The sequence below is a fragment of the Nelumbo nucifera genome, chromosome 4 (assembly GCF_055504915.1).
Source record: "Nelumbo nucifera cultivar China Antique chromosome 4, China Antique-T2T, whole genome shotgun sequence".
NCBI lineage: Eukaryota > Viridiplantae > Streptophyta > Magnoliopsida > Proteales > Nelumbonaceae > Nelumbo > Nelumbo nucifera.
This window is the reverse complement of record NC_142652.1, coordinates 50,653,502-50,671,270: the sequence shown is the minus strand read 5'-3', so window position 1 is coordinate 50,671,270 and position 17,769 is coordinate 50,653,502. Positions and strand designations below refer to the sequence as shown.

At 46.4% G+C, this 17,769-nt stretch overlaps 38 non-coding genes across 38 annotated transcripts; all 38 read left to right on the top strand.

Annotated features, from left to right (window-relative positions):
- Positions 1–88: 88 nt before the first annotated feature.
- Positions 89–207, top strand: LOC148793471 (5S ribosomal RNA). Its single transcript, XR_016073530.1, has one exon. It is a non-coding gene; the product is annotated as a 5S ribosomal RNA (ribosomal RNA).
- A 355-nt stretch (positions 208–562) lies between these two features.
- LOC148793470 (5S ribosomal RNA) lies at positions 563–681 on the top strand. The gene has a single exon (XR_016074374.1). It is a non-coding gene; the product is annotated as a 5S ribosomal RNA (ribosomal RNA).
- Positions 682–1,035: 354 nt separating this feature from the next.
- On the top strand, positions 1,036–1,154 carry LOC148793469 (5S ribosomal RNA). The gene has a single exon (XR_016072638.1). It is a non-coding gene; the product is annotated as a 5S ribosomal RNA (ribosomal RNA).
- A 355-nt stretch (positions 1,155–1,509) lies between these two features.
- Positions 1,510–1,628, top strand: LOC148793468 (5S ribosomal RNA). Its single transcript, XR_016074330.1, has one exon. It is a non-coding gene; the product is annotated as a 5S ribosomal RNA (ribosomal RNA).
- Positions 1,629–1,982: 354 nt separating this feature from the next.
- Positions 1,983–2,101, top strand: LOC148793467 (5S ribosomal RNA). Its single transcript, XR_016070845.1, has one exon. It is a non-coding gene; the product is annotated as a 5S ribosomal RNA (ribosomal RNA).
- Positions 2,102–2,455: 354 nt separating this feature from the next.
- On the top strand, positions 2,456–2,574 carry LOC148793466 (5S ribosomal RNA). Its single transcript, XR_016070517.1, has one exon. It is a non-coding gene; the product is annotated as a 5S ribosomal RNA (ribosomal RNA).
- Positions 2,575–2,928: 354 nt separating this feature from the next.
- Positions 2,929–3,047, top strand: LOC148793465 (5S ribosomal RNA). Its single transcript, XR_016069438.1, has one exon. It is a non-coding gene; the product is annotated as a 5S ribosomal RNA (ribosomal RNA).
- A 355-nt stretch (positions 3,048–3,402) lies between these two features.
- On the top strand, positions 3,403–3,521 carry LOC148793464 (5S ribosomal RNA). Its single transcript, XR_016069894.1, has one exon. It is a non-coding gene; the product is annotated as a 5S ribosomal RNA (ribosomal RNA).
- A 354-nt stretch (positions 3,522–3,875) lies between these two features.
- Positions 3,876–3,994, top strand: LOC148793463 (5S ribosomal RNA). The gene has a single exon (XR_016070843.1). It is a non-coding gene; the product is annotated as a 5S ribosomal RNA (ribosomal RNA).
- A 354-nt stretch (positions 3,995–4,348) lies between these two features.
- On the top strand, positions 4,349–4,467 carry LOC148793462 (5S ribosomal RNA). The gene has a single exon (XR_016070516.1). It is a non-coding gene; the product is annotated as a 5S ribosomal RNA (ribosomal RNA).
- A 354-nt stretch (positions 4,468–4,821) lies between these two features.
- On the top strand, positions 4,822–4,940 carry LOC148793461 (5S ribosomal RNA). Its single transcript, XR_016069437.1, has one exon. It is a non-coding gene; the product is annotated as a 5S ribosomal RNA (ribosomal RNA).
- Positions 4,941–5,295: 355 nt separating this feature from the next.
- On the top strand, positions 5,296–5,414 carry LOC148793460 (5S ribosomal RNA). Its single transcript, XR_016069893.1, has one exon. It is a non-coding gene; the product is annotated as a 5S ribosomal RNA (ribosomal RNA).
- Positions 5,415–5,768: 354 nt separating this feature from the next.
- LOC148793459 (5S ribosomal RNA) lies at positions 5,769–5,887 on the top strand. The gene has a single exon (XR_016072529.1). It is a non-coding gene; the product is annotated as a 5S ribosomal RNA (ribosomal RNA).
- Positions 5,888–6,242: 355 nt separating this feature from the next.
- On the top strand, positions 6,243–6,361 carry LOC148793458 (5S ribosomal RNA). Its single transcript, XR_016069186.1, has one exon. It is a non-coding gene; the product is annotated as a 5S ribosomal RNA (ribosomal RNA).
- Positions 6,362–6,716: 355 nt separating this feature from the next.
- On the top strand, positions 6,717–6,835 carry LOC148793457 (5S ribosomal RNA). Its single transcript, XR_016072528.1, has one exon. It is a non-coding gene; the product is annotated as a 5S ribosomal RNA (ribosomal RNA).
- A 353-nt stretch (positions 6,836–7,188) lies between these two features.
- LOC148793456 (5S ribosomal RNA) lies at positions 7,189–7,307 on the top strand. Its single transcript, XR_016069653.1, has one exon. It is a non-coding gene; the product is annotated as a 5S ribosomal RNA (ribosomal RNA).
- A 354-nt stretch (positions 7,308–7,661) lies between these two features.
- LOC148793455 (5S ribosomal RNA) lies at positions 7,662–7,780 on the top strand. Its single transcript, XR_016072866.1, has one exon. It is a non-coding gene; the product is annotated as a 5S ribosomal RNA (ribosomal RNA).
- Positions 7,781–8,135: 355 nt separating this feature from the next.
- On the top strand, positions 8,136–8,253 carry LOC148793454 (5S ribosomal RNA). Its single transcript, XR_016069212.1, has one exon. It is a non-coding gene; the product is annotated as a 5S ribosomal RNA (ribosomal RNA).
- Positions 8,254–8,608: 355 nt separating this feature from the next.
- LOC148793453 (5S ribosomal RNA) lies at positions 8,609–8,727 on the top strand. Its single transcript, XR_016073732.1, has one exon. It is a non-coding gene; the product is annotated as a 5S ribosomal RNA (ribosomal RNA).
- A 354-nt stretch (positions 8,728–9,081) lies between these two features.
- Positions 9,082–9,200, top strand: LOC148793452 (5S ribosomal RNA). The gene has a single exon (XR_016068771.1). It is a non-coding gene; the product is annotated as a 5S ribosomal RNA (ribosomal RNA).
- A 355-nt stretch (positions 9,201–9,555) lies between these two features.
- On the top strand, positions 9,556–9,674 carry LOC148793451 (5S ribosomal RNA). The gene has a single exon (XR_016074373.1). It is a non-coding gene; the product is annotated as a 5S ribosomal RNA (ribosomal RNA).
- Positions 9,675–10,028: 354 nt separating this feature from the next.
- Positions 10,029–10,147, top strand: LOC148793450 (5S ribosomal RNA). The gene has a single exon (XR_016072637.1). It is a non-coding gene; the product is annotated as a 5S ribosomal RNA (ribosomal RNA).
- A 355-nt stretch (positions 10,148–10,502) lies between these two features.
- LOC148793449 (5S ribosomal RNA) lies at positions 10,503–10,621 on the top strand. The gene has a single exon (XR_016070842.1). It is a non-coding gene; the product is annotated as a 5S ribosomal RNA (ribosomal RNA).
- A 355-nt stretch (positions 10,622–10,976) lies between these two features.
- LOC148793448 (5S ribosomal RNA) lies at positions 10,977–11,095 on the top strand. Its single transcript, XR_016072212.1, has one exon. It is a non-coding gene; the product is annotated as a 5S ribosomal RNA (ribosomal RNA).
- Positions 11,096–11,449: 354 nt separating this feature from the next.
- Positions 11,450–11,568, top strand: LOC148793447 (5S ribosomal RNA). Its single transcript, XR_016073529.1, has one exon. It is a non-coding gene; the product is annotated as a 5S ribosomal RNA (ribosomal RNA).
- A 355-nt stretch (positions 11,569–11,923) lies between these two features.
- LOC148793446 (5S ribosomal RNA) lies at positions 11,924–12,042 on the top strand. The gene has a single exon (XR_016074372.1). It is a non-coding gene; the product is annotated as a 5S ribosomal RNA (ribosomal RNA).
- Positions 12,043–12,396: 354 nt separating this feature from the next.
- On the top strand, positions 12,397–12,515 carry LOC148793445 (5S ribosomal RNA). The gene has a single exon (XR_016072635.1). It is a non-coding gene; the product is annotated as a 5S ribosomal RNA (ribosomal RNA).
- A 355-nt stretch (positions 12,516–12,870) lies between these two features.
- On the top strand, positions 12,871–12,989 carry LOC148793444 (5S ribosomal RNA). Its single transcript, XR_016074329.1, has one exon. It is a non-coding gene; the product is annotated as a 5S ribosomal RNA (ribosomal RNA).
- A 354-nt stretch (positions 12,990–13,343) lies between these two features.
- On the top strand, positions 13,344–13,462 carry LOC148793443 (5S ribosomal RNA). Its single transcript, XR_016070841.1, has one exon. It is a non-coding gene; the product is annotated as a 5S ribosomal RNA (ribosomal RNA).
- Positions 13,463–13,816: 354 nt separating this feature from the next.
- On the top strand, positions 13,817–13,935 carry LOC148793442 (5S ribosomal RNA). The gene has a single exon (XR_016070515.1). It is a non-coding gene; the product is annotated as a 5S ribosomal RNA (ribosomal RNA).
- A 354-nt stretch (positions 13,936–14,289) lies between these two features.
- LOC148793441 (5S ribosomal RNA) lies at positions 14,290–14,408 on the top strand. The gene has a single exon (XR_016069436.1). It is a non-coding gene; the product is annotated as a 5S ribosomal RNA (ribosomal RNA).
- Positions 14,409–14,763: 355 nt separating this feature from the next.
- On the top strand, positions 14,764–14,882 carry LOC148793440 (5S ribosomal RNA). The gene has a single exon (XR_016069891.1). It is a non-coding gene; the product is annotated as a 5S ribosomal RNA (ribosomal RNA).
- A 354-nt stretch (positions 14,883–15,236) lies between these two features.
- On the top strand, positions 15,237–15,355 carry LOC148793439 (5S ribosomal RNA). Its single transcript, XR_016070840.1, has one exon. It is a non-coding gene; the product is annotated as a 5S ribosomal RNA (ribosomal RNA).
- Positions 15,356–15,709: 354 nt separating this feature from the next.
- Positions 15,710–15,828, top strand: LOC148793438 (5S ribosomal RNA). Its single transcript, XR_016070514.1, has one exon. It is a non-coding gene; the product is annotated as a 5S ribosomal RNA (ribosomal RNA).
- A 354-nt stretch (positions 15,829–16,182) lies between these two features.
- On the top strand, positions 16,183–16,301 carry LOC148793437 (5S ribosomal RNA). Its single transcript, XR_016069435.1, has one exon. It is a non-coding gene; the product is annotated as a 5S ribosomal RNA (ribosomal RNA).
- A 355-nt stretch (positions 16,302–16,656) lies between these two features.
- LOC148793436 (5S ribosomal RNA) lies at positions 16,657–16,775 on the top strand. Its single transcript, XR_016069890.1, has one exon. It is a non-coding gene; the product is annotated as a 5S ribosomal RNA (ribosomal RNA).
- Positions 16,776–17,129: 354 nt separating this feature from the next.
- Positions 17,130–17,248, top strand: LOC148793435 (5S ribosomal RNA). The gene has a single exon (XR_016072527.1). It is a non-coding gene; the product is annotated as a 5S ribosomal RNA (ribosomal RNA).
- Positions 17,249–17,603: 355 nt separating this feature from the next.
- On the top strand, positions 17,604–17,722 carry LOC148793434 (5S ribosomal RNA). The gene has a single exon (XR_016069184.1). It is a non-coding gene; the product is annotated as a 5S ribosomal RNA (ribosomal RNA).
- The last annotated feature ends 47 nt before the right edge of the window (positions 17,723–17,769 follow it).

Genomic DNA, 17,769 nt, shown 5'->3' with positions numbered 1-17,769 from the left:
GGCAGCATACACATTTTTTTCAAATCTAAAACAAATAATGGAGGGGAGCAAGATAGTTCATAAAGATCTAAGTGAGCATGAATTAAACGGGTGCGATCATACCAGCACTAATGCACCGGATCCCATCAGAACTCCGAAGTTAAGTGTGCTTGGGCGAGAGTAGTATTACGATGGGTGACCTCCTGGGAAGTCCTCGTGTTGCATCCCAATTTTATTAATATTTTATTTCGATATCGTATTTGCAAATTCCATTTGTCGTTTCGGCGAGACAAACGCAAACAACACGCCGGATACTCGGACCATTTGCGGCACGATCGTCATTACTGAATGGGAACCGTGCAAAAACCGGGCTTTTGGCATTCGTCGTGCAATGTGGGCCCCGCGATAGTATTGCATCTATCCGGGGGTGCGGCAGATCTGAAAAGCAAACACTCTGCTCACGTAGGAGCTTGTGCACGGTTACCAAGGGAGGAAGGCTGCATACACAATTTTTTCAAGTCTAAAACAATTAATGGAGGGGAGCAAGATAGTGCATAAAGATCTAAGCGAGCATGAATTTAACGGCTGCGATCATACCAGCACTAATGCACCGGATCCCATCAGAACTCCGAAGTTAAGTGTGCTTGGGCGAGAGTAGTACTAGAATGGGTGACCTCCTGGGAAGTCCTCGTGTTGCACCCCAATTTTATTAATATTTTATTTTGATTTGTATTTGCTAATTCCATTTGTTGTTTCGGCGATACAACTGGAAACAACGCCTCGGATACTCGGACCATTTGCGGCACGATCGTCATTACTATATGGCAACGATGCAGGAACCGGGCTTTCGGCATTCGTCGTGCATTGTGGGCCCCGTGATAGTATTGCATTTATCCGGTGGTGCGGCAGATCTGAAAAGCAATCAATCCGCTCACGTAGGAGTTTGTGCACGGTTACCAAGGGAGGAAGGCTGCATACACAGTTTTTTCAAATCTAAAACAATTAATGGAGGGGAGCAAGATAGTGCATAAAGATCTAAGCGAGCATGAATTAAACGGGTGCGATCATACCAGCACTAATGCACCGGATCCCATCAGAACTCCGAAGTTAAGTGTGCTTGGGTGAGAGTAGTACTAGGATGGGTGACCTCCTGGGAAGTCCTCGTGTTGCACCCCAATTTTATTAATATTTTATTTCGATATCGTATTTGCAAATTCCATTTGTCGTTTCGGCGAGACAAACGCAAACAACGCGCCGGATACTCGGACCATTTGCGGCACGATCGTCATTACTGAATGGGAACCGTGCAAAAACCGGGCATTTGGCATTCGTCGTGCATTGTGGGCCCTGCGATAGTATTGCATCTATCCGGGGGTGCGGCAGATCTGAAAAGCAAACACTCTGCTCACGTAGGAGCTTGTGCACGGTTACCAAGGGGGGAAGGCTGCATGCACAGTTTTTTCAAGTCTAAAACTATTAATGGAGGGGAGCAAGATAGTGCATAAAGATCTAAGCGAGCATGAATTAAACGGGTGCGATCATACTAGCACTAATGCACCGGATCCCATAAGAACTCCGAAGTTAAGCGTGCTTGGGCGAGAGTAGTACTAGGATGGGTGACCTCCAGGGAAGTCCTCGTGTTGCACCCCAATTTAATTAATATTTTATTTTGATTTGTATTTGCAAATTCCATTTGTTGTTTCTGGGAGACAACTGGAAACAATGCGTCGGATACTCGGACCATTTGCGGCACGATCGTCATTACTGAATGGCAACGAAGCAAGAACCGGGCTTTCGGCATTCGTCATGCATTGTGGGCCCCGCGATAGTATTGCATCTATCCGGGGGTGCGGCAGATCTGAAAAGCAAACACTTCGCTCACGCAGGAGCTTGTGCACGGTTACCAAGGGAGGAAGGCTGCATAAACATTTTTTTCAAATCTAAAACAATTAATGGAAGGGATCAAGATAGTTCATAAAGATCTAAGCGAGCATGAATTAAACGGGTGCGATCATACCAGCACTAATGCACCGGATCCCATCAGAACTCCGAAGTTAAGTGTGCTTGGGCGAGAGTAGTACTAGGATGGGTGACCTCCTGGGAAGTCCTCGTGTTGCACCCCAATTTTATTAATATTTTATTTCGATATCATATTTGCAAATTCCATTTGTCGTTTCGGCGAGACAAACGCAAACAACGCGCCGGATACTCGGACCATTTGCGGCACGATCGTCATTACTGAATGGGAACCGTGCAAAAACCGGGCATTTGGCATTCGTCGTGCATTGTGGGCCCTGCGATAGTATAGCATCTATCCGGGGTGCGGCAGATCTGAAAAGCAAACACTCTGCTCACGTAAGAGCTTGTGCACGGTTACCAAGGGGGGAAGGCTGCATGCACAGTTTTTTCAAGTCTAAAACTATTAATGGTGGGGAGCAAGATAGTGCATAAAGATCTAAGCGAGCATGAATTAAACGGGTGCGATCATACCAGCATTAATGCACCGGATCCCATCAGAATTCCAAAGTTAAGCGTGCTTGGGGGAGAGTAGTACTAGGATGGGTGACCTCCTGGGAAGTCCTCGTGTTGCACCCCAATTTTATTAATATTTTATTTTGATTTGTGTTTGCAAATTCCATTTGTTGTTTCTGGGAGACAACTGGAAACAATGCGTCGGATACTCGGACAATTTGCGGCACGATCGTCATTACTGAATGGCAACGATGCAAGAACCGGGCTTTCGGCATTCGTCATGCATTGTGGGCCCCGCGATAGTATTGCATCTATCCGGAGGTGCGGCAGATCTGAAAAGCAAACACTCCGCTCACGTAGGAGCTTGTGCACGGTTACCAAGGGAGGAAGGCTGCATATACATTTTTTTCAAATCTAAAACAATTAATGGAAGGGAGCAAGATAGTTCATAAAGATCTAAGCAAGCATGAATTAAACGGGTGCGATCATACCAGCACTAATGCACTGGATCCCATCAGAACTCCGAAGTTAAGTGTGCTTGGGCGAGAGTAGGACTAGGATGGGTGACCTCCTGGGAAGTCCTCGTGTTGCACCCCAATTTTATTAATATTTTATTTCGATATCGTATTTACAAATTCCATTTGTCGTTTCGGCGAGACAAACGCAAACAACGCGCTGGATACTCGGACCATTTGCGGCACGATTGTCAATACTGAATGGGAACCGTGCAAAAACCGGGCTTTTGGCATTCGTCATGCTATGTGGGCCCCGCGATAATATTGCATCTATCCGGGGGTGCGGCAGATCTGAAAAGCAAACACTCTGCTCACGTAGGAGCTTGTGCACGGTTACCAAGGGAGGAAGGCTGCATACAAAGTTTTTTCAAGTCTAAAACAATTAATGGAGGGGAGCAAGATAGTGCATAAAGATCTAAGCGAGCATGAATTAAATGGGTGCGATCATACCAGCACTAATGCACCGGATCCGATCAGAACTCCAAAGTTAAGCGTGCTTGGGCGAGAGTAGTAGTACGATGGGTGACCTCCTGGGAAGTCCTCGTGTTGCACCCCAATTTTATTAATATTTTATTTTGATTTGTATTTGCAAATTCCATTTGTTGTTTCTGTGAGACAACTGGAAACAATGCGTCGGATACTCGGGCCATTTGCGGCACGATCGTCATTACTGAATGGCAACGATGCAAGAACCGGGCTTTCGGCATTCGTCATGTATTGTGGGCCCCGCGATAGTATTGCATCTATCCGGAGGTGCGGCAGATCTGAAAAGCAAACACTCCGCTCACGTAGGATCTTGTGCACGGTTACCAAGGGAGGAAGGCTGCATACACAGTTTTTTCAAGTCTAAAACTATTAATGGAGGGGAGCAAGATAGTGCATAAAGATCTAAGCGAGCATGAATTAAACGGGTGCGATCATACCAGCACTAATGCACCGGATCCCATCAGAACTCCGAAGTTAAGTGTGCTTGGGCGAGAGTAGTACTAGGATGGGTGACCTCCTGGGAAGTCCTCGTGTTGCACCCCAATTTTATTAATATTTTATTTCGATATCGTATTTGCAAATTCCATTTGTCGTTTCGGCGAGACAAACGCAAACAACGCGCCGGATACTCGGACCATTTGCGGCACGATCGTCATTACTGAATGGGAACCGTGCAAAAACCGGGCATTTGGCATTCGTCGTGCATTGTGGGCCCTGCGATAGTATAGCATCTATCCGGGGTGCGGCAGATCTGAAAAGCAAACACTCTGCTCACGTAGGAGCTTGTGCACGGTTACCAAGGGGGGAAGGCTGCATGCACAGTTTTTTCAAGTCTAAAACTATTAATGGTGGGGAGCAAGATAGTGCATAAAGATCTAAGCGAGCATGAATTAAACGGGTGCGATCATACCAGCATTAATGCACCGGATCCCATCAGAATTCCAAAGTTAAGCGTGCTTGGGGGAGAGTAGTACTAGGATGGGTGACCTCCTGGGAAGTCCTCGTGTTGCACCCCAATTTTATTAATATTTTATTTTGATTTGTGTTTGCAAATTCCATTTGTTGTTTCTGGGAGACAACTGGAAACAATGCGTCGGATACTCGGACAATTTGCGGCACGATCGTCATTACTGAATGGCAACGATGCAAGAACCGGGCTTTCGGCATTCGTCATGCATTGTGGGCCCCGCGATAGTATTGCATCTATCCGGAGGTGCGGCAGATCTGAAAAGCAAACACTCCGCTCACGTAGGAGCTTGTGCACGGTTACCAGGGGAGGAAGGCTGCATACACATTTTTTTCAAATCTAAAACAATTAATGGAAGGGAGCAAGATAGTTCATAAAGATCTAAGCAAGCATGAATTAAACGGGTGCGATCATACCAGCACTAATGCACTGGATCCCATCAGAACTCCGAAGTTAAGTGTGCTTGGGCGAGAGTAGGACTAGGATGGGTGACCTCCTGGGAAGTCCTCGTGTTGCACCCCAATTTTATTAATATTTTATTTCGATATCGTATTTACAAATTCCATTTGTCGTTTCGGCGAGACAAACGCAAACAACGCGCTGGATACTCGGACCATTTGCGGCACGATTGTCAATACTGAATGGGAACCGTGCAAAAACCGGGCTTTTGGCATTCGTCATGCTATGTGGGCCCCGCGATAATATTGCATCTATCCGGGGGTGCGGCAGATCTGAAAAGCAAACACTCTGCTCACGTAGGAGCTTGTGCACGGTTACCAAGGGAGGAAGGCTGCATACAAAGTTTTTTCAAGTCTAAAACAATTAATGGAGGGGAGCAAGATAGTGCATAAAGATCTAAGCGAGCATGAATTAAATGGGTGCGATCATACCAGCACTAATGCACCGGATCCGATCAGAACTCCAAAGTTAAGCGTGCTTGGGCGAGAGTAGTAGTACGATGGGTGACCTCCTGGGAAGTCCTCGTGTTGCACCCCAATTTTATTAATATTTTATTTTGATTTGTATTTGCAAATTCCATTTGTTGTTTCTGTGAGACAACTGGAAACAATGCGTCGGATACTCGGGCCATTTGCGGCACGATCGTCATTACTGAATGGCAACGATGCAAGAACCGGGCTTTCGGCATTCGTCATGTATTGTGGGCCCCGCGATAGTATTGCATCTATCCGGAGGTGCGGCAGATCTGAAAAGCAAACACTCCGCTCACGTAGGATCTTGTGCACGGTTACCAAGGGAGGAAGGCTGCATACACAGTTTTTTCAAGTCTAAAACTATTAATGGAGGGGAGCAAGATAGTTCATAAAGATCTAAGCAAGCATGAATTAAACGGGTGCGATCATACCAGCACTAATGCACTGGATCCCATCAGAACTCCGAAGTTAAGTGTGCTTGGGCGAGAGTAGTACTAGGATGGGTGACCTCCTGGGAAGTCCTCGTGTTGCACCCCAATTTTATTAATATTTTATTTCGATATCGTATTTACAAATTCCATTTGTCGTTTCGGCGAGACAAACGCAAACAACGCGCCGGATACTCGGACCATTTGCGGCTCGATTGTCAATACTGAATGGGAACCGTGCAAAAACCGGGCTTTTGGCATTCGTCATGCATTGTGGGCCCCGCGATAGTATTGCATCTATCCGGGGGTGCGGCAGATCTAAAAAGCAAACACTCTACTCACGTAGGAGCTTGTGCACGGTTACCAAGGGAGGAAGGCTGCATACACAGTTTTTTCAAGTCTAAAACAATTAAGGGAGGGGAGCAAGATAGTGCATAAAGATCTAAGCAAGCATGAATTAAACGGGTGCGATCATACCAGCACTAATGCACCGGATCCCATCAGAACTCCAAAGTTAAGTGTGCTTGGGCGAGAGTAGTACTAGGATGGGTGACCTCCTGGGATGTCCTCGTGTTGCACCCCAATTTTATTAATATTTTATTTCGATATCGTATTTGCAAATTCCATTTGTTGTTTCGGCGAGACAAACGCAAACAACGCGCCGGATACTCGGACCATTTGCGGCACGATCGTCATTACTGAATGGCAACGATGCAAGAACCGGGTTTTCGGCATTCGTCATGCATTGTGGGCCCCGCGATAGTATTGCATCTATCCGGAGGTGCGACAGATCTGAAAAGCAAACACTCCGCTCACGTAGGAGCTTGTGCACGGTTACCAAGGGAGGAAGGCTGCATACACATTTTTTTCAAATCTAAAACAATTAATGGAAGGGAGCAAGATAGTTCATAAAGATCTAAGCGAGCATAAATTAAACGGGTGCGATCATACCAGCACTAATGCACTGGATCCCATCAGAACTCCGAAGTTAAGTGTGCTTGGGCGAGAGTAGTACTAGGATGGGTGACCTCCTGGGAAGTCCTCGTGTTGCACCCCAATTTTATTAATATTTTATTTCGATATCGTATTTACAAATTCCATTTGTCGTTTCGGCGAGACAAACGCAAACAACGCGCCGGATACTCGGACCATTTGCGGCACGATCGTCATTACTGAATGGGAACCGTGCAAAAACCGGGCTTTTGGCATTCGTCGTGCATTGTGGGCCCCGCGATAGTATTGCATCTATCCGGGGGTGCGGCAGATCTGAAAAGCAAACACTCTGCTCACGTAGGAGCTTGTGCACGGTTACCAAGGGAGGAAGGCTGCATACACAATTTTTTCAAATCAAACAATTAATGGAGGGGAGTAAGATAGTGCATAAAGATCTAAGCGAGCATGAATTTAACGGCTGCGATCATACCAGCACTAATGCACCGGATCCCATCAGAACTCCGAAGTTAAGTGTTCTTGGGCGAGAGTAGTACTAGAATGGGTGACCTCCTGGGAAGTCCCCGTGTTGCACCCCAATTTTATTAATATTTTATTTTGATTTGTATTTGCAAATTCCATTTGTTGTTTCGGCGATACAACTGGAAACAACGCCTCGGATACTCGGACCATTTGCGGCACGATCGTCATTACTATATGGCAACGATGCAGGAACCGGGCTTTCGGCATTCGTCGTGCATTGTGGGCCCCGCGATAGTATTGCATTTATCCGGTGGTGCGGCAGATCTGAAAAGCAAACAATCCGCTCTCGTAGGAGTTTGTGCACGGTTACCAAGGGAGGAAGGCTGCATACACAGTTTTTTCAAATCTAAAACTATTAATGGAGGGGAGCAAGATAGTGCATAAAGATCTAAGCGAGCATGAATTAAACGGGTGCGATCATACCAGCACTAATGCACCGGATCCCATCAGAATTCCGAAGTTAAGTGTGCTTGGGCGAGAGTAGTACTAGGATGGGTGACCTCCTGGGAAGTCCTCGTGTTGCACCCCAATTTTATTAATATTTTATTTCGATATCGTATTTATAAATTCCATTTGTCGTTTCGGCGAGACAAACGCAAACAACGCGCCGGATACTCGGACCATTTGCGGCACGATCGTCATTACTGAATGGCAACGATGCAAGAACCGGGCTTTCGGCCTTCGTCATGCATTGTGGGCCCCGCGATAGTGTTGCATCTATCCGGGGGTGCGACAGATCTGAAAAACAAACACTCTACTCACGTAGGAGCTTGTGCACGGTTACCAAGGGAGGAAGGCTGCATACACAGTTTTTTCAAGTCTAAAACAATTAATGGAGGGGAGCAAGATAGCGCATAAAGATCTAAGCGAGCATGAATTAGATGGGTGCGATCATACCAGCACTAATGCACCGGATCCCATCAGAACTCCAAAGTTAAGCGTGCTTGGGCGAGAGTAGTACTAGGATGGTGACCTCCTGGGAAGTCCTCGTGTTGCACCCCAATTTTATTAATATTTTATTTCGATATCGTATTTACAAATTCCATTTGTCGTTTCGGCGAGACAAACGCAAACAACGCGCCGGATACTCGGAACATTTGCGGCACGATTGTCAATACTGAATGGGAACCGTGCAAAAACCGGGCTTTTGGCATTCGTCGTTCATTGTGGGCCCCGCGATAATATTGCATCTATCCGGGGTTGCGGCAGATCTGAAAAGCAAACACTCTACCCACGTATGAGCTTGTGCACGGTTACCAAGGGAGGAAGGCAGCATACACAGTTTTTTCAAGTCGAAAACAATTAATGGAGGGGAGCAAGATAACGCATAAAGATCTAAGCGAGCATGAATTAAATGGGTGCGATCATACCAGCACTAATGCACCGGATCCCATCAGAACTCCAAAGTTAAGCGTGCTTGGGCGAGAGTAGTATTAGGATGGGTGACCTCCTGGGAAGTCCTCGTGTTGCACCCCAATTTTATTAATATTTTATTTTGATTTGTATTTGCAAATTCCATTTGTTGTTTCTGGGAGACAACTGGAAACAATGCGTCGGATACTCGGACCATTTGCGGCACGATCGTCATTACTGAATGGCAACGATGCAAAAACCGGGCTTTCGGCATTCGTCATGCATTGTGGGCCCCGCGATAGTATTGCATCTATCCGGAGGTGCGGCAGATCTGAAAAGCAAACACTCCGCTCACGTAGGATCTTGTGCACGGTTACCAAGGGAGGAAGGCAGCATACACATTTTTTTCAAATCTAAAACAAATAATGGAGGGGAGCAAGATAGTGCATAAAGATCTAAGCGAGCATGAATTAAACCGGTGCGATCATACCAGCACTAATGCACCGGATCCCATCAGAACTCCGAAATTAAGTGTGCTTGGGCGAGAGTAGTACTAGGATGGGTGACCTCCTGGGAAGTCCTCGTGTTGCACCCCAATTTTATTAATATTTTATTTCGATATCGTATTTGCAAATTCCATTTGTCGTTTCGGCGAGACAAACGCAAACAACGCGCCGGATACTCGGACCATTTGCGGCACGATCGTCATTACTGAATGGGAACCGTGCAAAAACCGGGCTTTTGGCATTCGTCGTGCATTGTGGGCCCTGCGATAGTATTGCATCTATCCGGGGGTGCGGCAGATCTGAAAAACAAACACTCTGCTCACGTAGGAGCTTGTGCACGGTTACCAAGGGAGGAAGGCTGCATACACAATTTTTTCAAGTCTAAAACAATTAATGGAGGGGAGCAAGATAGTGCATAAAGATCTAAGCGAGCATGAATTTAACGGCTGCGATCATACCAGCACTAATGCACCGGATCCCATCAGAACTCCGAAGTTAAGTGTGCTTGGGCGAGAGTAGTACTAGAATGGGTGACCTCCTGGGAAGTCCTCGTGTTGCACCCCAATTTTATTAATATTTTATTTTGATTTGTATTTGCTAATTCCATTTGTTGTTTCGGCGATACAACTGGAAACAACGCCTCGGAAACTCGGACCATTTGCGGCACGATCGTCATTACTATATGGCAACGATGCAGGAACCGGGCTTTCGGCATTCGTCGTGCATTGTGGGCCCCGCGATAGTATTGCATTTATCCGGTGGTGCGGCAGATCTGAAAAGCAAACAATCCGCTCACGTAGGAGTTTGTGCACGGTTACCAAGGGAGGAAGGCTGCATACACAGTTTTTTCAAATCTAAAACAATTAATGGAGGGGAGCAAGATAGTGCATAAAGATCTAAGCGAGCATGAATTAAACGGGTGCGATCATACCAGCACTAATGCACCGGATCCCATCAGAACTCCGAAGTTAAGTGTGCTTGGGTGAGAGTAGTACTAGGATGGGTGACCTCCTGGGAAGTCCTCGTGTTGCACCCCAATTTTATTAATATTTTATTTCGATATCGTATTTGCAAATTCCATTTGTCGTTTCGGCGAGACAAACGCAAACAACGCGCCGGATACTCGGACCATTTGCGGCACGATCGTCATTACTGAATGGCAACGATGCAAGAACCGGGCTTTCGGCCTTCGTCATGCATTGTGGGCCCCGCGATAGTGTTGCATCTATCCGGAGGTGAGGCAGATCTGAAAAGCAAACACTCCGCTCACGTAGGAGCTTGTGCACGGTTACCAAGGGAGGAAGGCTGCATACACATTTTTTTCAAATCTAAAACAATTAATGGAAGGGAGCAAGATAGTTCATAAAGATCTAAGCGAGCATGAATTAAACGGGTGCGATCATACCAGCACTAATGCACCGGATCCCATCAGAACTCCGAAGTTAAGTGTGCTTGGGCGAGAGTAGTACTAGGATGGGTGACCTCCTGGGAAGTCCTCGTGTTGCACCCCAATTTTATTAATATTTTATTTCGATATCGTATTTACAAATTCCATTTGTCGTTTCGGCGAGACAAACGCAAACAACGCGCCGGATACTCGGAACATTTGCGGCACGATTGTCAATACTGAATGGGAACCGTGCAAAAACCGGGCTTTTGGCATTCGTCGTTCATTGTGGGCCCCGCGATAATATTGCATCTATCCGGGGGTGCGGCAGATCTGAAAAGCAAACACTCTACCCACGTATGAGCTTGTGCACGGTTACCAAGGGAGGAAGGCCGCATACACAGTTTTTTCAAGTCAAAAACAATTAATGGAGGGGAGCAAGATAACGCATAAAGATCTAAGCGAGCATGAATTAAATGGGTGCGATCATACCAGCACTAATGCACCGGATCCCATCAGAACTCCAAAGTTAAGCGTGCTTGGGCGAGAGTAGTACTAGGATGGGTGACCTCCTGGGAAGTCCTCGTGTTGCACCCCAATTTTATTAATATTTTATTTTGATTTGTATTTGCAAATTCCATTTGTTGTTTCTGGGAGACAACTGGAAACAATGCGTCGGATACTCGGACCATTTGCGGCACGATCGTCATTACTGAATGGCAACGATGCAAAAACCGGGCTTTCGGCTTTCGTCATGCATTGTGGGCCCCGCGATAGTATTGCATCTATCCGGAGGTGCGGCAGATCTGAAAAGCAAACACTCCGCTCACGTAGGATCTTGTGCACGGTTACCAAGGGAGGAAGGCAGCATACACATTTTTTTCAAATCTAAAACAAATAATGGAGGGGAGCAAGATAGTTCATAAAGATCTAAGTGAGCATGAATTAAACGGGTGCGATCATACCAGCACTAATGCACCGGATCCCATCAGAACTCCGAAGTTAAGTGTGCTTGGGCGAGAGTAGTATTACGATGGGTGACCTCCTGGGAAGTCCTCGTGTTGCATCCCAATTTTATTAATATTTTATTTCGATATCGTATTTGCAAATTCCATTTGTCGTTTCGGCGAGACAAACGCAAACAACACGCCGGATACTCGGACCATTTGCGGCACGATCGTCATTACTGAATGGGAACCGTGCAAAAACCGGGCTTTTGGCATTCGTCGTGCAATGTGGGCCCCGCGATAGTATTGCATCTATCCGGGGGTGCGGCAGATCTGAAAAGCAAACACTCTGCTCACGTAGGAGCTTGTGCACGGTTACCAAGGGAGGAAGGCTGCATACACAATTTTTTCAAGTCTAAAACAATTAATGGAGGGGAGCAAGATAGTGCATAAAGATCTAAGCGAGCATGAATTTAACGGCTGCGATCATACCAGCACTAATGCACCGGATCCCATCAGAACTCCGAAGTTAAGTGTGCTTGGGCGAGAGTAGTACTAGAATGGGTGACCTCCTGGGAAGTCCTCGTGTTGCACCCCAATTTTATTAATATTTTATTTTGATTTGTATTTGCTAATTCCATTTGTTGTTTCGGCGATACAACTGGAAACAACGCCTCGGATACTCGGACCATTTGCGGCACGATCGTCATTACTATATGGCAACGATGCAGGAACCGGGCTTTCGGCATTCGTCGTGCATTGTGGGCCCCGTGATAGTATTGCATTTATCCGGTGGTGCGGCAGATCTGAAAAGCAATCAATCCGCTCACGTAGGAGTTTGTGCACGGTTACCAAGGGAGGAAGGCTGCATACACAGTTTTTTCAAATCTAAAACAATTAATGGAGGGGAGCAAGATAGTGCATAAAGATCTAAGCGAGCATGAATTAAACGGGTGCGATCATACCAGCACTAATGCACCGGATCCCATCAGAACTCCGAAGTTAAGTGTGCTTGGGTGAGAGTAGTACTAGGATGGGTGACCTCCTGGGAAGTCCTCGTGTTGCACCCCAATTTTATTAATATTTTATTTCGATATCGTATTTGCAAATTCCATTTGTCGTTTCGGCGAGACAAACGCAAACAACGCGCCGGATACTCGGACCATTTGCGGCACGATCGTCATTACTGAATGGGAACCGTGCAAAAACCGGGCATTTGGCATTCGTCGTGCATTGTGGGCCCTGCGATAGTATTGCATCTATCCGGGGGTGCGGCAGATCTGAAAAGCAAACACTCTGCTCACGTAGGAGCTTGTGCACGGTTACCAAGGGGGGAAGGCTGCATGCACAGTTTTTTCAAGTCTAAAACTATTAATGGAGGGGAGCAAGATAGTGCATAAAGATCTAAGCGAGCATGAATTAAACGGGTGCGATCATACTAGCACTAATGCACCGGATCCCATAAGAACTCCGAAGTTAAGCGTGCTTGGGCGAGAGTAGTACTAGGATGGGTGACCTCCAGGGAAGTCCTCGTGTTGCACCCCAATTTAATTAATATTTTATTTTGATTTGTATTTGCAAATTCCATTTGTTGTTTCTGGGAGACAACTGGAAACAATGCGTCGGATACTCGGACCATTTGCGGCACGATCGTCATTACTGAATGGCAACGAAGCAAGAACCGGGCTTTCGGCATTCGTCATGCATTGTGGGCCCCGCGATAGTATTGCATCTATCCGGGGGTGCGGCAGATCTGAAAAGCAAACACTTCGCTCACGCAGGAGCTTGTGCACGGTTACCAAGGGAGGAAGGCTGCATAAACATTTTTTTCAAATCTAAAACAATTAATGGAAGGGATCAAGATAGTTCATAAAGATCTAAGCGAGCATGAATTAAACGGGTGCGATCATACCAGCACTAATGCACCGGATCCCATCAGAACTCCGAAGTTAAGTGTGCTTGGGCGAGAGTAGTACTAGGATGGGTGACCTCCTGGGAAGTCCTCGTGTTGCACCCCAATTTTATTAATATTTTATTTCGATATCATATTTGCAAATTCCATTTGTCGTTTCGGCGAGACAAACGCAAACAACGCGCCGGATACTCGGACCATTTGCGGCACGATCGTCATTACTGAATGGGAACCGTGCAAAAACCGGGCATTTGGCATTCGTCGTGCATTGTGGGCCCTGCGATAGTATAGCATCTATCCGGGGTGCGGCAGATCTGAAAAGCAAACACTCTGCTCACGTAAGAGCTTGTGCACGGTTACCAAGGGGGGAAGGCTGCATGCACAGTTTTTTCAAGTCTAAAACTATTAATGGTGGGGAGCAAGATAGTGCATAAAGATCTAAGCGAGCATGAATTAAACGGGTGCGATCATACCAGCATTAATGCACCGGATCCCATCAGAATTCCAAAGTTAAGCGTGCTTGGGGGAGAGTAGTACTAGGATGGGTGACCTCCTGGGAAGTCCTCGTGTTGCACCCCAATTTTATTAATATTTTATTTTGATTTGTGTTTGCAAATTCCATTTGTTGTTTCTGGGAGACAACTGGAAACAATGCGTCGGATACTCGGACAATTTGCGGCACGATCGTCATTACTGAATGGCAACGATGCAAGAACCGGGCTTTCGGCATTCGTCATGCATTGTGGGCCCCGCGATAGTATTGCATCTATCCGGAGGTGCGGCAGATCTGAAAAGCAAACACTCCGCTCACGTAGGAGCTTGTGCACGGTTACCAAGGGAGGAAGGCTGCATATACATTTTTTTCAAATCTAAAACAATTAATGGAAGGGAGCAAGATAGTTCATAAAGATCTAAGCAAGCATGAATTAAACGGGTGCGATCATACCAGCACTAATGCACTGGATCCCATCAGAACTCCGAAGTTAAGTGTGCTTGGGCGAGAGTAGGACTAGGATGGGTGACCTCCTGGGAAGTCCTCGTGTTGCACCCCAATTTTATTAATATTTTATTTCGATATCGTATTTACAAATTCCATTTGTCGTTTCGGCGAGACAAACGCAAACAACGCGCTGGATACTCGGACCATTTGCGGCACGATTGTCAATACTGAATGGGAACCGTGCAAAAACCGGGCTTTTGGCATTCGTCATGCTATGTGGGCCCCGCGATAATATTGCATCTATCCGGGGGTGCGGCAGATCTGAAAAGCAAACACTCTGCTCACGTAGGAGCTTGTGCACGGTTACCAAGGGAGGAAGGCTGCATACAAAGTTTTTTCAAGTCTAAAACAATTAATGGAGGGGAGCAAGATAGTGCATAAAGATCTAAGCGAGCATGAATTAAATGGGTGCGATCATACCAGCACTAATGCACCGGATCCGATCAGAACTCCAAAGTTAAGCGTGCTTGGGCGAGAGTAGTAGTACGATGGGTGACCTCCTGGGAAGTCCTCGTGTTGCACCCCAATTTTATTAATATTTTATTTTGATTTGTATTTGCAAATTCCATTTGTTGTTTCTGTGAGACAACTGGAAACAATGCGTCGGATACTCGGGCCATTTGCGGCACGATCGTCATTACTGAATGGCAACGATGCAAGAACCGGGCTTTCGGCATTCGTCATGTATTGTGGGCCCCGCGATAGTATTGCATCTATCCGGAGGTGCGGCAGATCTGAAAAGCAAACACTCCGCTCACGTAGGATCTTGTGCACGGTTACCAAGGGAGGAAGGCTGCATACACAGTTTTTTCAAGTCTAAAACTATTAATGGAGGGGAGCAAGATAGTGCATAAAGATCTAAGCGAGCATGAATTAAACGGGTGCGATCATACCAGCACTAATGCACCGGATCCCATCAGAACTCCGAAGTTAAGTGTGCTTGGGCGAGAGTAGTACTAGGATGGGTGACCTCCTGGGAAGTCCTCGTGTTGCACCCCAATTTTATTAATATTTTATTTCGATATCGTATTTGCAAATTCCATTTGTCGTTTCGGCGAGACAAACGCAAACAACGCGCCGGATACTCGGACCATTTGCGGCACGATCGTCATTACTGAATGGGAACCGTGCAAAAACCGGGCATTTGGCATTCGTCGTGCATTGTGGGCCCTGCGATAGTATAGCATCTATCCGGGGTGCGGCAGATCTGAAAAGCAAACACTCTGCTCACGTAGGAGCTTGTGCACGGTTACCAAGGGGGGAAGGCTGCATGCACAGTTTTTTCAAGTCTAAAACTATTAATGGTGGGGAGCAAGATAGTGCATAAAGATCTAAGCGAGCATGAATTAAACGGGTGCGATCATACCAGCATTAATGCACCGGATCCCATCAGAATTCCAAAGTTAAGCGTGCTTGGGGGAGAGTAGTACTAGGATGGGTGACCTCCTGGGAAGTCCTCGTGTTGCACCCCAATTTTATTAATATTTTATTTTGATTTGTGTTTGCAAATTCCATTTGTTGTTTCTGGGAGACAACTGGAAACAATGCGTCGGATACTCGGACAATTTGCGGCACGATCGTCATTACTGAATGGCAACGATGCAAGAACCGGGCTTTCGGCATTCGTCATGCATTGTGGGCCCCGCGATAGTATTGCATCTATCCGGAGGTGCGGCAGATCTGAAAAGCAAACACTCCGCTCACGTAGGAGCTTGTGCACGGTTACCAGGGGAGGAAGGCTGCATACACATTTTTTTCAAATCTAAAACAATTAATGGAAGGGAGCAAGATAGTTCATAAAGATCTAAGCAAGCATGAATTAAACGGGTGCGATCATACCAGCACTAATGCACTGGATCCCATCAGAACTCCGAAGTTAAGTGTGCTTGGGCGAGAGTAGGACTAGGATGGGTGACCTCCTGGGAAGTCCTCGTGTTGCACCCCAATTTTATTAATATTTTATTTCGATATCGTATTTACAAATTCCATTTGTCGTTTCGGCGAGACAAACGCAAACAACGCGCTGGATACTCGGACCATTTGCGGCACGATTGTCAATACTGAATGGGAACCGTGCAAAAACCGGGCTTTTGGCATTCGTCATGCTATGTGGGCCCCGCGATAATATTGCATCTATCCGGGGGTGCGGCAGATCTGAAAAGCAAACACTCTGCTCACGTAGGAGCTTGTGCACGGTTACCAAGGGAGGAAGGCTGCATACAAAGTTTTTTCAAGTCTAAAACAATTAATGGAGGGGAGCAAGATAGTGCATAAAGATCTAAGCGAGCATGAATTAAATGGGTGCGATCATACCAGCACTAATGCACCGGATCCGATCAGAACTCCAAAGTTAAGCGTGCTTGGGCGAGAGTAGTAGTACGATGGGTGACCTCCTGGGAAGTCCTCGTGTTGCACCCCAATTTTATTAATATTTTATTTTGATTTGTATTTGCAAATTCCATTTGTTGTTTCTGTGAGACAACTGGAAACAATGCGTCGGATACTCGGGCCATTTGCGGCACGATCGTCATTACTGAATGGCAACGATGCAAGAACCGGGCTTTCGGCATTCGTCATGTATTGTGGGCCCCGCGATAGTATTGCATCTATCCGGAGGTGCGGCAGATCTGAAAAGCAAACACTCCGCTCACGTAGGATCTTGTGCACGGTTACCAAGGGAGGAAGGCTGCATACACAGTTTTTTCAAGTCTAAAACTATTAATGGAGGGGAGCAAGATAGTTCATAAAGATCTAAGCAAGCATGAATTAAACGGGTGCGATCATACCAGCACTAATGCACTGGATCCCATCAGAACTCCGAAGTTAAGTGTGCTTGGGCGAGAGTAGTACTAGGATGGGTGACCTCCTGGGAAGTCCTCGTGTTGCACCCCAATTTTATTAATATTTTATTTCGATATCGTATTTACAAATTCCATTTGTCGTTTCGGCGAGACAAACGCAAACAACGCGCCGGATACTCGGACCATTTGCGGCTCGATTGTCAATACTGAATGGGAACCGTGCAAAAACCGGGCTTTTGGCATTCGTCATGCATTGTGGGCCCCGCGATAGTATTGCATCTATCCGGGGGTGCGGCAGATCTAAAAAGCAAACACTCTACTCACGTAGGAGCTTGTGCACGGTTACCAAGGGAGGAAGGCTGCATACACAGTTTTTTCAAGTCTAAAACAATTAAGGGAGGGGAGCAAGATAGTGCATAAAGATCTAAGCAAGCATGAATTAAACGGGTGCGATCATACCAGCACTAATGCACCGGATCCCATCAGAACTCCAAAGTTAAGTGTGCTTGGGCGAGAGTAGTACTAGGATGGGTGACCTCCTGGGATGTCCTCGTGTTGCACCCCAATTTTATTAATATTTTATTTCGATATCGTATTTGCAAATTCCATTT